This window comes from Miscanthus floridulus, chromosome 9 (genome assembly GCF_019320115.1).
Source record: "Miscanthus floridulus cultivar M001 chromosome 9, ASM1932011v1, whole genome shotgun sequence".
Taxonomy (NCBI): Eukaryota; Viridiplantae; Streptophyta; class Magnoliopsida; order Poales; family Poaceae; genus Miscanthus; species Miscanthus floridulus.
In genome coordinates, this window is record NC_089588.1 from 22,963,292 (window position 1) to 22,977,045 (window position 13,754).

Sequence of the window (13,754 nt, forward strand, 5' to 3'; positions counted from 1 at the left end):
ATAATCACACTTACAGACAATAGCAGCTAATGAGACTTTTGTCGAGAGAGTCCAGGTGGCATAGTTGGTGTAATTCTAGAAGCTCGACATAGATAATGTCATTGCCACGGAAGTAATGGTGGTTTCTAATTCTGACAGAAAGATAGATTTGTCCCGCATCAGACGCCGACATGTACCACCCGTTTAGCAGGTACATTTGCGTACCCAGTTCACCTAATTTCTCTGGGTTGTATAGACTCTGGCCTGGTACAAATTTCTTGTAAGGATCCACTTCCGGAGCAGATGGTCCTTCAGCGAGCTCTTCGACAAGGTTCAAACCAGTGTCCTCATAAAACCGAAGAAACGACTCATAGCCGCCTACCTCCTCCACTAAGTTTAAGTTTGAACCATATTCGTTAGGAACGACAAGGGGGGATTGATTGTTGCGATTGTTGTCCGAGTTGTGCAACACCTTTCCCTACTCTCTTCTTTTTTTTGCGCCGCCTCATATGACTTGGTGAGAGAGCGGTCATAGTCCGATATCGATTGTTTCGCGGCGCTCTTAAGAGAATCCTGTTTTTTTGTTCCAACTTATTTGTTAGCTAATCTGGAGGTAGGAAGAAGTATGATGGCTCTGGGTTCTCCTTCGCTCATCGTGCCTGTTTTGCACCTTCAAAGAAATCTGTCACTTCTTTTTGTATTGCATCCTTTAATTCCTGTTCACTTTTCTCATAAGATAGTTTTTGGGGAATAACTGGATGTGTATTTGCTTTCTGCTTCTTTGCTGGCGGGCAGGGCAATGGCTTCGTTTGCGAGGCTGACCTCGTAGGGACTGGCTTTCTTGGAGGCGGGGGAGGCGTTGGAGACCACCTTGGAGGCAGTGCAGACTTTGGAGGCGACGGAGGCGTTGGAGACCTCGGCGGAGGAGTTGTGGACTTCCTTGGAGGCGGCGGAGGAGTTGAAGATGGTGGGGATGCAGCAGTGCCTTCGAAGGCATCATCATTGTCCTGAGCACTATGATGGTCGGGAGAAGCAACAACTGGACTTTGGTTGGCGGAGGCCCTGCTTTGTGAGTACAAAAAATAATGAGATATAAGTAAATGCTTATTATTAATCATGCCTATAGAAAAATATCAAAAAATTGTTTTGTTAACTTTTGTCCGCACCTAATGTCTGCTAGCGGTGGAGCAGACGCCCCAGGGATAATGATGTAGCGCTTGCGCCATAGTATATATGCCTTCTCTGCTTCTCCTAGAGTCTTCTCTCCATCACCTCTAGGAATGTCAAGAGCTAGATCCTCATAACCTTTGCTCACTTTATCCACTGCGACCCTAGCATATCCAGGTTGTATTGGTGCCCCATGGATTCTTGGTGTCTTGGTAGGGTCTGGAGGAGTAAAAACACCGACATCGACCTTGATTGTGTCATTCCCCCTTGGAACATGTAGCTCAATTGATGTCATTGGAGTAGTGACATCATCCACGGGGAAGCACGGCGCTGCGTCATCTTGCTTTGGTAGCTCAGTGGAAGCGCAGCTGCTTTTCAACTGACCAGGGGGCTAATATTAACATTCATTCCTGGCTCTGATGCCTGCCTCTAGGCACTCATTGCTATCTGCACTTGCTTTCTGATTTCTTCCTACATTCTTGCTTCCATTGCTTTTTCTCGCTCCTTTGCTTCAAGCACCATTTCCTCCAACATTGTCACCTGCGCTGCTTGCTCCTCCTTGCTTCTCTGGCGGCTTCGGTAGGTTTCCCTATCATTAGGGAAACCATGCACCCATGGAGTGTTGCGTCCTAAGTCTCTGGTTTGGCCAGTGTGTTCAGCAGTCCCGATGGCATACGTCAGCTCATCCTTCTCTCTATTGGGCTTGAACACACCAATCTCTTGAGCTTCTATAGCAAAAGCCAATCGGCGTGCTGCTGTTTCGAGTTTTTGCGCATACACTGCCAGACCGGTCTGTGGGTCGAGTCTTCCCCCATGACCAAAAAACCAATTCTTCGAGCGTGGGGGCCACTTGGCTGATTCTGGTTCGATCCCCTTGACAATAATGTCCGCTTCCATTTTTTGCCACTTCGGAATGGCAGTATCGTAGCCACCTGATCCCATGTCATGGTGGTATACCTTTTTTCGGGCATTCTCTTAGTTCCTTCTCACCCGTGCCTCACCCTCTACTGATGTCTTGTACTCTACGAAATCATTCCAATAGAGCCTCTATTTCGAGATCAGGCCCGTAGCAGTATTGAAATTCGGCGTTTTGTTCTTCTTGATGTATGTGTTGTATAGGTGTTTCTTCCAAGTCTGGAATTGTGTGGCCATCTTCTTCATAGCCCACGATCGAACTAGCTCCTTCAATTCATCATCGTTGATATTATCATAATCATCCGCTTGCAACGTGAAATGGGCAAGGATATCATTCCAGAGCAAATTCTTGTCAACATCAGAGACAAAACTAACATCAGGCTCGTTGATCTTTTTCTTCCATTCACGGATACTTATCGGAATTTTGTCCCTTACAAGGTACCCACAGTGTTCCACGAATTTCCTTTTATGTGGACCAAGTGGTTCGCCTGTCTCGATGTTGAATTCCGATATTATGTACCGGCCCTCTAGTGGTTTCTTCGGTCCTCGAACATTTTTGCTCTTCGCCGTTGTGGTCGTCGATCCAGAGGGCTACATATAAAAAATAATAAATAAATATCTTTTGTACACAGAAATATATACAATATTCACATATAATATATATTTAGTATATATACCTCGCCTATATTTTCTTGCAAAACATTTTCTTGCTCATTTACAAGAGCTAGGTATTGACTTCCGTCATCTACATCCTGCTCACCAGCATTGGCAATAATATTCATCATTTCTTCCTCCATGTTGTCTCCCGGGGCAGCCATATCTAACAAAATTTAAGTCACATATATAAACAAGTCATATATATACAATAAGTCATATACAAATTTATCTAAGTCACACATATATATATATAAACAAGTCATATATGTAAACAAGTCATATATGTACAATAAGTCATAAACAAAATAAATCTAAGTCACATATATAAACAAGTCATATATATAAACAATTCATATATGTAAACAAGTCATATATGTACAATAAGTCATATACAAAATAAATCTAAGTCACATATATAAACAAGTCATATAGATAAACAATTCATATATGTAAACAATCATATATGTCAACAAGTCATATGTAAACAAGTCATATATGTAAACAAGTCATATAAACAAGTCATATATATAAACAAGTCATATATGTAAACTAAGTCATATAAACGACGAATTCGCCCTAGCGAGAACGACAATTCGCTTTAGCGAGAACGACAGGGCGAATTCGTCGTTCTCGCTAGGGCGAATCGTCGTTCTCGCTAGGGTGAATCATCGTTCTCGCTAGGGCGAATCGTCGTTCTCGCTAGGGTATACAACAACGGGGCGGCGTTGCTACGCATATACAACAACAGGGCGGCGTTGCTCCGCATATACAACAACAGGGCGACGTTGCTCCGCATACAACACAACGAGGCGGCGTTGCTCCACATACAACACAACGAGGCGGCGTTGCTCCGCATACAACACAACGAGGCGGCGTTGCTCTGCATACAACACAACGAAGCGGCGTTGCTCCGTATACAACAAAACGACGGCGTTGCTCCGCATACAACACAACGAGGCGTTCCTCTGCATATATCACATACAAACACATATCGACGTATGTAGGGGTCGGCGGTGACGATCGACGTACGTAGGGGTCGGCGGTGATGGGCGTCCAGAAGTGGTGATGATGAGGGCGGTGTCGGTGGTTGGGCCGGGTGGCGTCGGTGGCGGCGCGAGCGTCGTGGCCGGCCGGGCCGGGGTGGAGTCGTCAGGGCCACGCGCGCGGCGTCAGTGGCGGCATGGCGTCGGGCACCAGGGGCGGCATGGCGTCAGGGGCGGCGTGCATCAGGGGCGGCGTAAGGGGCGACGTGGCGTTGGGCCAGGCTGTAGTGTGGCATCGGGCCGAGCGTTGGGGCGGTGGGGCGTCGGGGCGCTGGGCCGGGGTGGTCGGGGGGCGGCGCGTCGGCGAGCACGCTTAGTCAGGGCGTGCGCCGGGCCGGGGTGGTCGGGTGTGCGTGCGGGCGCTCACGAGGTGCGGCGTTGACGGCGGATCGGACGAGCGGCGGCGGGTCTGTTAGGTCTTGGCTCGGCAGTGGGGAGGAGGAAGAAGAGGGGCCGGGACGGGCGCAGAGGCTATATAAGGGAGAGGACCTTTAGTCCCGGGCCCTGTTAATGCCCGGGACTAAAGGTCGCACCTTTAGTCCCGGCTGGTGGTGGCGCCCGAGACTAAAGGTAACCTTAGTCTCGGCTAGTGGTGGAGCCCGGGACTAAAGGTTTTTGGCGGGCAGCCAAACTGCAGTTTCACTGCCCGTCAATTCATTAGGATTTTAATATATTTCTTTTTACACAAATGATAAAAGGATAGTTAATTGCACAGAAAATTAAATAAAAGACAAAAAAATATTTTAAAAAAATATAGATTCTATTTTGCTTTATTGCACACAGGAAAATTATGTGACCTAAAGTTTTAATTTTTTAATAAGTTTTAAAACACAATATAGTGTTTAAATTACTATTTCGATAATGCAAAAATATAGTGTTTAATTAAATTCAGAAAAACTCTTGTGTTTCGACTGGAAATTTATTTTCACATCATTTGAACGTGACATAATCCCACCATCAAACATAAATTTATTTTCACATCATTTCAACGTGACATAATCCCAACATCAAACATAAATTTGTTTTCACATCATTTCAACGTAACATAATTCAACATCAAACATAAATTCATAATTATTACATAATATCTCTAATACACACTATTGAACATCAATATATATATCAAGTGGGCACAGTAGTGAACTTCTTCTTGACGTATGTCCCTTGGTTATGATCGCGCCGTAACCATGGAGTGTCCTCATCGTTTAGCTAGATGCTAGGGTCTTTGTTCAGTGTGAAGGGTGAAATTTGGTCATCCTTTTCATAATCTTCTGACATGTCTGACTTGTCTTCGATTCCGACGATGTTTCTTTTTCTTGAAAGAAGTATGTGGCGCTTTGGCTCATCATTGATTGGGTGGTTGTCGTTTTTCCCTCTCTTCGGTTATGTAGACATGTCCTTGACATAGAACACCTGAGTCACATCCTCTGCAAGGACAAATGGTTCGTCTTTGTACCCAATATTGTTGAGGTCCACTGTTGTCATTCCATACTGGTTGTCGACTGCTACGCCGCCTCCAGTCGTCTTTACCCACTGGCACTTGAACAAAGGTACCTTAAAATGAGATGTATAGTCTAGTTCTCATATCTCCTCTATGCGGCCATAGTATGTTTGCTTGTTCCCACTAGGGTCAGTGGCATCTATGCGGACACCACTGTTCTGGTTGGTGCTCCTTTTATCTTGTGCTACTATGTAAAATGTATTCCCATTTATCTCGTACCCTTTGTATGTGAGGATATGCCACGATGGTTGCCTAGCCAACAAATACAGCTCCTCATCAATACTCTCATCACCCTGACATTCTTTTCGCAACCAGTCGCTGAAAGTTTCTATGTGCTGACGCGTAATCCATGCTTCAGACTTCCCTGAGAACTCAGATCGGAGGAGGTTCTTGTGTGTCTTGATATACGGATCTACCAAGGAGGAGTTCTGTAGATATGTGTAGTGTGCTTTATTGAAATAATCATTACCCTTACCAATATATGTTTTCTTCCCTAGTGTCCCCTTTCCACTTAGTCTCCCCTCGTATCGCGATTCAGGAACACCAATCGGGTTAATATCGGGAATGAAGTCAACACAAAACTCAATGACCTCCTCTGTTCCGTAGCCCTTGGCGATGCTTCCTTCTGGCCGAGCACTGTTGTGAACATATTTCTTCAGGATTCCCATAAACCTCTCAAAGGGGAACATGTTGTGTACGAACATAGGACTGAGAATAGTAATCTCCTTGACCAGATGAACTACGAGGTGTGTCATGATATCAAAGAAGGAAGGAGGGAACACCAACTCAAAGCTGACAAGACATTGAACCACATCATTCTGTAGTTTCGCTAGATCCATTGGATCGATTGCCTTCTGAGAAATTGCATTGAGGAATGCACATAGCTTCACGGTGGCTAGACATACATTTGACGGTAGAATTCCTCTTAATGCAACTGGAAGCAATTGAGTCATGAGTACGTGGCAGTCATGGGACTTTAAGTGTCCAAATTTCTTCTCTGGCACATTTATTATACCCTTTATATTCGAGGAGAATCTAGACGGTACCTTAATGCTATCTAGGCATTCAAACAAGCTGTCCTTCTCTTCTTTGCTAAGAGTGTAGCTGGCAGGACTTAAGTACTAGCGTCCATCATCTGTCTTCTCTGGATGTAGGTTGTCTCGTTCTTTCAAACACCGCAGGTCCTGTCGTGCTTCAATTGTGTCCTTAGGCTTCCCATATACACCCATGAAGCCTAGCAGGTTCACACAAAGATTCTTCGTCAGGTGCATCACGTCGATCGCGTTGCGGACCTCTAGGACTTGCCAATAGGGTAGCTCCCAAAATATGGACTTCTTCTTCCACATGGGTGCATGACCGTTGGCATCCTTCAAAACAGGTTGGCTGCCAGGTTCCTTTCCAAATATTACTTTCACATCATTGACCATATCGAGGACGTCCTCACCAGTTCGGTTGCGAGGCTTGGTCTGGTGGTCTGCCTTACCTTTAAAATGCTTGCCTTTCTTTCTTACGGGGTGATTTGTAGGAAGAAATCATCGATGCCCAAGGTACACAACCTTGCGACACTTTTTCAAGAATATACCTTTCATGTCACTAAAACAGCGCGTGCATGCATTATATCCCTTGTTTGATTGTCCTAAAAGATTACTTAGAGCTAGCCAATCATTGATTGTTACGAACAACAATGCTCGCAGGTCAAAGTGCTCCTGCTTGTGCTCATCCCACACGCGTACACCTGGCTTATTCCACAAAAGTAGAAGTTCTTCAACTAGTGGCCTCAAGTACACATCGATGTCGTTGCCAGGTTGCTTTGGGCCTTGGATGAGCACCGACATCATAATAAACTTACGCTTCATGCATAACTAGGGAGGAAGGTTGTAGATACATAGAGTAATAGGCCAAGTGCTGTGACTACTGCTCTGCTCCCCGAAAGGATTCATACCATCCGTACTTAAAGCAAACCTTAAGTTTCTTGCGTCACTTGCAAACTCGGGGAATTCTCTATCGATTGCTCTCCACTGGGACCCATCAGCAGGGTGTCTCAACATATTGTCTACCTTACGGTCTTCTTTGTGCCATCGCAACAACTTTGCATGGTCTCTATTTCTAAAAAGACGTTTTAAGCGTGGTATTATAGGAGCATACCACATAACCTTGGCAGGGATTTTCTTCTTGGGACGTTCGCCCTCAACATCACTAGGGTCATCTCGCCTGATCTTATACCGCGACGCGTGACATATAGGGCATGCATCCAACTTCTCGTACTCCGTGCCACGGTAGAGGATGCAGTCATTAGGACATGCATGTATCTTCTAGATTTCTAATCCTAAAGGGCAGACTACCTATTTTGCTTCGTACGTAGTGCTGGGCAATTCGTTATCTTTCGGAAGCATCTTCTTTTGGATTTTTAGTAACTCCGCGAATCCCTTGTCAGATACACCATTCTTTGTCTTCCATTGCAGCAATTCCAATGTGGTACCTAACTTTTTCTGCCCCGCATCACAAGTTGGGTAAGCAATTTCTTGTGATCCTCTAGCATGCGGTCGAACTTGATCTTCTTCTTTTCACTTTCGCATTCTCTTTGTGTGTCACGAATGGCCTGACCAAGATCGTCAGCGGGCTCCTCCTCTGCCCCTACCTCTTCTTCAACGGGCTTCTCCTCTCCTCACCTCTTCTTCAGTGGGCTTCTCCTTTGCCCCCACCTCTTCTTCATCTTCCCCCATTGCAGTATCATTGAAGGCACCATATTCAGCAAAAATGTCATCATCGCCCCATTGTTCTTCTTCACCTTCTTCCATTACAACTCCGGTTTCTCCGTGCTTCGTCCAACAAATATAGTTTGGCATGAAACCCGACTTGAACAAGTGTGAATGAAGAGTCTTTGAGTTAGCATATTCCATCGTATTCTTACATACGGCATATGGGCAGCACATGAAACCATCGCATTTGTTTGCCTCGGCCGCATGTAACAAAGAATGCACGCCGTCCATGAACTATTGGGAGCGACGATCAGCATTGTACATCCAATGCCGACTCATCTGCATTACATGACATAAATACCATATTAAAACCTAGAATATAATTAGTTAATTATACAACATGCATACCACCACAAAAGCTATAAATTTAAGAAAGCCTCGCTACAATGTAGACAATCCCAACTACCACTAAAACACTAAAGCTAAAATGCACTTCAGCAGCACAAGGATTTTGCGACCAATCCCAACTAAAACAGACAGATCCCCCGTTTATTCAACATCTTTGGGCTTCTTCGGCTGGATCACTGCCTCATTAGCTGCCATATCTGCTTGTTGTGCAAGATATTTTTGCACGAGTTCAACATACTCTTCCTCCCAGTAGAAGCCTGAACATCCAGTGCCATCCCACTGAAATTAAAACAGAAAATTAGAACTTTAATCACAACCATCATGAAAATAGGTATAAACTAACCATAGTCATTAAATACGATAAAATAACTCACATTGCGATCCGGACACTTGTAGAAAATACGACCCTTGTTGGGACCCTCCTTCTTCACTCGGTACTCCATCACAATCTTCGTCTCATCACAACACTTACCGCATGCAATGAGTGGGAGGCCCGGCCTAAGTCGCTTTGGAAACCCATGAGAGGCCGAGGACCCGGAAGCAGTTGCCATCTACTCTCTATACTCATTTTTAATACACTATAAATTTCTCATTTTATAAACAAATAAAATTAAAAAAACTCTAAAATTCTCTATATATCTAAACAATGAAGTGTGCTATGCATGCTACAAATGAATGGTGAATACTAGTTTTTAATAGCTACTTTAACCTTCCTTCATGTAAATATGCAAGCTTGAAGTGATTTTGAGCTCAAATTGCTTACAAATGAAAAAAAACCACAATAAAGAACCTTATATATATAGTGAACAAAATGAGATAAGACAATGGTGAAACATGAGAGTATGAAGTTGGTAACCTTTAGAACCGAAGAATCGACGGAGGAATCAAAGAAATCGACGGAGGAATCGAAGAATGGATGGAGAAAGAGCAAGAACACTGCTTAAATTTGAACTGAAGCTCTCGGGCGGGCTCGGGGAGGAAGAAGACGGCCAGCAGGATTTACAGGGGGGACCTTTAGTCCCGGTTGGTGGATCCAACCGGGACTAAAGGTCACTTTCTAGTCCCGGGCCATGCCACTAGCCGGGACAAGAGCTTTACTCCCGGTTGGAGCCACCAACCGAGAGTAAAGGTCGACCTTTAGTCTCGGTTGGTGGCTCCAACTGGGACTAAAGGTCCCCTGCCACAACGGCCTGGCGTAGGAGCCGTTCGGCAGGGACCTTTAGTCCCGGTTGGAGCCACCAACCAGGACTAAAGGTCTCTCTAGTCCCGGGCGTAATATTTCTCGAGACTAGAGCCTGGTTTGGCCCTTGGATCAAAGGTCTGTTCTCTACTAGTGGTAACAGCGGCTAGGCAGTATGTAATAGAATTAGCATCATCTTGATGGTGGTCCAATGCAATATGGTGGCAGTTGTTAGACCTTAGGGATCATTTAGAATTAGCATCATCTTGATGGTGGTCCAATGCAATATGGTGGCAGTTGTTAGACCTTAGGGATCATTTAGGTGCAGATAGGAGAGTGAAACTCTTACTGGTTGAATCAAATTAGACCTAGAACTTGCTACAGGAGAGGGAGATAGAGAGAGAGATGTAGGAGCATCTGACCGTCGATATTGGAGGATGACGAGCCATCCATGGCGTAGTCGTCTCGGAGGGTGTCGGAGTAGTACAAGCAGGGGAGTCTGGTGTGTCGTAGACGTCCGTCGTGGCGTAGAGGCGGTGGTGGTGCTTCCCGCCGCTGGTAGTGCCCCCTCTCTAGATCGGATTAGGGTTAGGACATCACGGTGAGGCGCTGGCGGCTGTGGTAAACCTCGTGTCTCGTGCCTCAGCCCCCACCGTCCTTTTATGGCACTACGCGACGGGGGCCATCAACTAGTAGAAAAGCTGAGCGCCCCCAATCAGGACACGGATCAAGGGCCCTAGGTCAATTGGTGGATATCAACCTAACATTCTCACCATTGATCTCACCTTATGACTTAAACTTAACTTTCTTTTTTTTTTCTTTTTTCTATTCCATCACAGATCAGTGCATAGAGCGTGCCTCATCGTCATGGTCAGTTGCCATTAGATTTAACAACTACAATGTACCTCTCTGTTTTGAAACAGATACTCAACTAGACCCTTAGTATCTAGAAATCATAGGCTTTTTCGTAAACCCATGTCGACTGTGTGTTCTCTGAACGTACTGGGTGGTAAGCCTTTGGTAAGCGGATCCGCAAGTACTTACTCGGTACTTATGTGCTCAATGCTTTCAAAATGATTCTGAATTTTCTCCTTTACAACACATAACTTAGTGTCAATATGTTTGGCAGCACACTTGACCAGTTGTCTTAGGAGTTAACTTACTTTAAATAGTTATTGTTGTTGTCTACCATTGTTAAATCCGGGTACTAATTCCCTTAACCTTCTTTTGCCTGTTTTTTAAGCCTCATGTCAAGCTATACTATGGTGTGCATCACTGATGACACCACAATAGTTTCTTTGGAGCTTTTCCACAATAATACTCCAACTGCGAGTGTTAGCAACTGCTGTGGATTTCACTACACATCTCGCCAAGACTTAACATTTGTACCCTTAACTATTTGAGAGTACTTGTTCTTTCTTACTCAACATGAGGCCTATGATACTTTACAAAATTGCAAGATATACTCAACTCTATTCCAGTGATCTATATCTGGACTGGACTTCTGTCAAAATATCCCGGATACGTAAACCACGTCAGGGTAAGTTCTTACTTGTACTTATACACTCATCAAGCTTCCAACAGCTGAAGCATATGGAACCATGTTTATTTGATCGATCTCATATCGGTTCCTGGAACACTTAAAGTTCTTAAATATATTACCCTTGACTATAGGAGCAGGCATAGGTTTACTCGCATGCATACTTTATTTCTTTAGAATCTTTTCTAAGTATGCCTTTGCGATAGTCCTAATACCCTATTTTCTTCTATCTCGGTGAATTTTGATTTCTAGAACCAATGCCGCTTCACCAAGATCATTCACATTGAAACTTGAGGACAAAACTTCTTCTCCAATGACAGATTAACATCACTACTAGTGAGTAGAACGTCATCTATTCACAGGATATGGAAAATGAATTTTTCATTCTTGATTTTTGCATAAACGCTATTGTCCTTCTTATTTTCTTTAAAACCAAAACTTTCTTATCATTTCATCAATTTCAAATACTACTGTCTAGAGACTTACTTTTAACCGATAAATAGATTTCTACAGGCGGCATCCCATACATTCTTTTTCTTCCACGATAAAACCTTTGGATTGTGCCATGTAAACGTTTTCATACAAATCTCCGTTGAGGAATGTCGTCTTTACATCCATCTGATGTAACTCTAAATCATAATGTGCCATTAACATCATTATGATTCTAAAAGAATCCTTGCATGAGACTGAAGAGAAAACTCTCATCGTAATCTATTCATTCTCTTTGCGTAAAGCATATTGCTACAAGTCATGCTTTATATCTCTCTACATTCCCTTTGGAGTCACATTTTGTCTTGTAGACCCATTTACAACCTACTGTTTTGGCTCCATAAGGAATTTCATCTAAGTCCCAAACATTGTTGGTATTCATCGAATTCATTTCAGCTTCCATAGCTTCTTGCCATTTAAACGAGTAAACGTTTCTCATGGCTTCTTCAAATAAGGTGGGATCACCCTCCATTTGAATTTCTTTACTAACATAAACTTCATAGTCATCAGAAAAACTAGTTTGCTAATTGTTTGAGACCTTCTAGGGCGTCAGCTACTGACACTTTCATATTGGGCTATTGTTGCTCTTCATTGCCAAGAGGCAATTGATTCTATAGGCTCCTGTACAATAAGATCATTGTATACATTATTCATCTTCTTCGAAGAGCAAACAACAGGTGTTGTATTAGTCATACAACATCAACAGGTATTGAGAAACTTGTTGCTCCTGAGTCACTGGAGTGGGCACGCAGTCCCTATTCTCTTCAAGTCTTAGGTCTCTATATACCTCTACATACCATGCTCCCCCAAATCTTCTCATTTTTTCTAAAAATCATATATCTTTAAATATCTTATTTTGGGTTTAATCTGTTAAAACCTCCTATGGCGCTTTAAGCACCACCTTAACATCTTTGAGGCTGACTACGCTATTTTCCTATTAGAACTTTAAAAGATCCAGTAATTTAGCTATTTCTCTACTTAGGGGTATCATTGTTGTAACCGTTGTACTCCTCCAACGGTCGCATTCATCTTAATTGATCTTTATCTCACTTTTAATGAAGAGTATTTTTCTTAATTGATCTTAATATTCTCCCCCTTGAAATATGGCATGAACTTTACTGCCATAATTTCGAGAACTATTCAGAAAACCTATGAACGAGGAGACACTTATAACTTATTTTATTCACATGATTATGTCATGTAAACAAAGTTATTTCTTGATCCATTTAGGAGTACACTTTCCTTATTTCACTTCAAGAACTCAACGAGGTCTTTCATTAGCAGTACTTTTGTAAGTCACGCTTGCATCTTTTCTTATCTTTTGGTTAGTATTGACCATGACGATGTATTTCTATTATGCCAAGGTCAATACTAGGACATCATAAGAGCTACCCAAACTTCTCTCGCTATGCGGGATACAAAACATGTGAATCATCACAAAACTTCTCCTGCCATGCAGGATTGACTAGCATAAGAACTTTGCCAAAACTTCTCCCCATGCAGGATACATCTATACGAAAACTTAGTCATGACGACTAAAACATTCACTTATACTTTATTTTCTAATTAAATCTTCCCGTTGGTTTCAATTTAATCAGAAAATTAGTAAACTAACAAAAAACTGTCCTGGACTAGCTTGACTCAAACCTTTTCATTCACATAGCCCAGCATTGCACCCTATTGGCATGCAGCCGAGTGATTTCGTCTGTTAAATAATCAAGGTGCTTCTGCATCAATTCTACATCGCCGCTAGACAGAAAATAGAATTAATGCATAAAACTCATAAATCAACTTAAAATACATACAACTACTCTTCAAAATTAAATTCTCCTGTTGGTTCAAATTTAATTAGAAGATAATGAACACTTCATCGTAGCGGAAACATGTTAATAAAATACATTCTATTAGTTCAGGAGCATTTCTTGGTCCTTATCTACTCTCTGTAAAATTGACCACGTTGGTGTAAAATTTATCAGAGATTTAAACCTCAATCTTGAACTCATTATAATATTGTTATCATCAGTCAGAAAATAATAATACCATAATCTGACTTAAACAAAAAATGGACTACTCCTCTAATTTAAATTTTCCCATTGGTTCCAATTTAATTAGAGGATAAACATAATCATAATTTACTAAATATAACTGCTCTTCAAATTAAATTCTCCCATTGGTT